The sequence below is a fragment of the Bidens hawaiensis genome, unplaced genomic scaffold (assembly GCF_021521415.1).
Source record: "Bidens hawaiensis isolate Kalapana, Puna unplaced genomic scaffold, B.hawaiensis_p1.1 tig00054398_1, whole genome shotgun sequence".
Lineage (NCBI taxonomy): Eukaryota > Viridiplantae > Streptophyta > Magnoliopsida > Asterales > Asteraceae > Bidens > Bidens hawaiensis.
Window position 1 is genome coordinate 6,196 of NW_027499815.1, and position 3,408 is coordinate 9,603.

Here is a 3,408-nt window from a genome sequence, read left to right on the forward strand (position 1 = left end):
CATGTTCATTCATAGCTTAGAACCAATTATTAGTCGAACCATTAATCAATTTGATCCATCTTCTTCACCAAATCTCGAGCTTTGTGTTTCATATTCTTCATCATTGAACCATTAACCAATTTAAACATAGCCAAGCTCCTTAGCTGATCAACCATAACCGAAGTTTAGGTTTCCAACTTGGAATGGAAACGTGAAAATGCCAGTATCAAGCTTCTAGATAAGGAGGTTGAACGGAATACGGGTGTGCTTTATCACTACAATTTCTACGAGCTTATGGTGTGATTCATGCTTAATATTGTTTACATAAATTGATTATAAGAGCTAAAACATAAAGTAAAACTCATGATGTGAAGTGTAGTTTATAAATGGCATTAAGAAGTATGACTTTAAAGGAGAAAAATAAACAAATAGAGTAACATTTTTTATTGTTGTAGATTGTGTTAAGTTACGGATATGGTAAACGGGTCATTTATTCTTGTTCTAATTTTTATAGCATCATTTTTTTTTGTTTCCCTAGATGGTTCACTGGCTCAAAGACCATCAATTTAAGTCGTTTTGTGGCCCACACAAACAACATATGAGGGAATAGCTTGAATTTTTTTGGATACATCATGTGTTGCTCACATAAGAACAATAAACGACCTACATTGGATCTATGTTAAAAAAACTTAACTTGTAAAAATCATGAACTCTGGATAATGTATGTAACTTGATTGGAACCACGAAGACAAAAATGTGATTTGCTCTAAAAAAACTATAATTGTATATTTTTTTTAATAAAAAAGTAAGCGGTTAAAAAACCAACGACAGAATTACAAATTTTGTCCTTTAAAAAAAGCCAAATTACGGTTCGTGTCCTTTGTTAAGTTCCCTTGCAGGCGGTGTACTTTAAACATTTTTTTCCTACACGTTATGTCCTTTAAGCTAACTGGGTTAGAAAAACTCAGTTAAGTATGACATGTGCCAGACATGTGATGGGCATAATTGTAATTTTAGTGTATCTTTAAATTAAAAAAAAAAGAAAATATATATAATCCCCTCCTTTCTCTCTTCTTTCTCTCTAAGCCACCACCATCACCATAAACTCCGGCCACCATAAACTCCGGCCACCATTAATTCCGGCCACCGCAAACGATCCCTATCACCCGAACCCGACCCATCCTTTTCCAAAACCCGTATCCCTATCACCCGAACCCGACCCATCGGCAAATTATCCACGAGTTGCAGGTTTCCGGTAGTCGATGTCCACGCCGGAAAAACGGGTATGTATAATACGATATGCCATCGCCGCCAACAACCCTCACTGTCTAATTTGTTTAAAAACTAAATCTTTCAATTATTGAAAACATCAAAATTAAATTATTTATAAATATTCTTTATCCAAACCCTACCTTCCATCTTCCATTTGTTCCTTCACCGCCACTACACGTTCATCTCCGGCGAGCCGCCACCACCGTCTACTCCGGTGAGCCACCACCACTGCAACTGAAAGTCACCACTACAGCTGGCTCACCACCGCAACTAGCTCACCCCATCTTCAAATCCCAGAAACCCTAAACCACCGCAGGAAGTCCATCCTCTTCGACACCAAGCAACCCAAACTTAAACCTTAAAATCAAAAAGAGGGGAAAAAGGAAAACCTGCAACATCGCCGGTGTTTATGGAGGTCATAGATCTGGGTTTTCGTCATCATCTATCGCCGGAAAAACGAAAGAGACGGTGAGGGTTGTTGGCGGCGATGGCATATCGTATTATACATACCCGTTTTTCCGGCGTGGACATCGACTACCGGAAACCTGCAACTCGTGGATAATTTGCCGATGGTCGAAGCCAATTTGAAGCGAAAATCGACCGACGTTTGTGATCTCCCGTCAGCGATGTAGCAGCAGATGATGGCATTCCGATGAAGTGGGTGACTGGTTGTGGTCTACCGGGGGGTGTGTGACAGGTGGTGGGTGGCCTTCCGGCAGGGTGGGTGGCCTGTGGGCTGTGGTTGGAGATCGGGTCATTCATATAATCTATTCAATTTGTATAAAAGACAAAAATGGGTGGCCTGTGGGCTGTGTAGCAGCAGACGAAAAGACAAAAATGCCCTCACATGCGCCTCACGTGAGGGCATTTAACTGAGTTTTTCTAACCCAGTTAGCGTAAAGGACAAAACTTGTAGGAAAAAAAAGTTTAAAGTACACCGCCTGCAAGGAAACTTAGAAAAGGACACGAACCGTAATTTGGCTTTTTTTAAAGGACAAAATTTGTAATTCTGTCAAAACCAACCAAAGAAAACACACTAATATGATTCAGTTTGCAAATCCCATATCTTAATTTTCAATATGTAGAAAATCAAAAGTCATCAAAACAAATAGGTTTGATAAAGTTATGAAATTTTGACCGTGGCTTTAGCGCTTTTCTTTTAACAACAAATTTATTTTCATCTAAAATCTTTCTAATCTTACACTTATCCATCACCTCTATTTTGAAAGGACTAGAAGGGTGCCCACGCGATGCGGCGGGAAACGAAAGTCATAGTAATCATGTAACAATTGTGGATGTTCAAGGTTCGTTTGAAACCTTGAAAGTGTTTGAACCAATCATTACTTTTGGTCAGCCGATTTTCGAATGTTCAAAACATAACAAACGGTTTTGGTTTATGGTTTATACAGAAAATTGGTCATATAAAACCCGAAAAGACGGTAAACTTATTATTGAAACTCAATGCGTGAAACCAAACCATTAGTAACGATTCAGTTTAAAGTTTCAATGGTTTAGTTTCGGTTCTCAATAACAAAAAAAATCGAACTAACTGTTTGGCTCAAAGTATAACTTAGAAATCGTTAAAACAAAATTGTGAATACACATAGGTAATATGTTAATTTTTTTATTTGAAAAATTATAGCAAAACCATACCCAAATTAAAGACAATAAAATGCTCATTTTTATGGTGCAATTTTTTATAAAAATTATTAATGTGAAAAAGTTATGGCCGTTGAAAAATCGTTGGTGGGAAGTTATTTACAATTAAAATTAAAAGGAATACATGGCTAAAGATAAGGGTCCAAAGTAGTAACTATTTATTAAATCCAGAAAAGTTGAGTAAAGCTGAAGGGGCTATGTTGTAACTATTTCAAGACATATTTTTAATAGACAAAATTGTCTCTATCTTGCATGTAATATAAGATGTACATTAGCTATTAAAAATTGTAAATTACTTAAAAATGGGGTGTCTTAGGGGGTGTTTGGGATTCCTTATTTTCATAACTTATAACTTATAAACTTTTTGAAAAGTTAATAAGGTGTATAAGGTGTTTGGCAAACCATAACACCTTTTGGATTTTAACTTATGGTGAAGGCAAAATAAATGAGTTTTGAAAAGTTAGGAATCTATAACTTATAAACTTAATGGATTTGAAT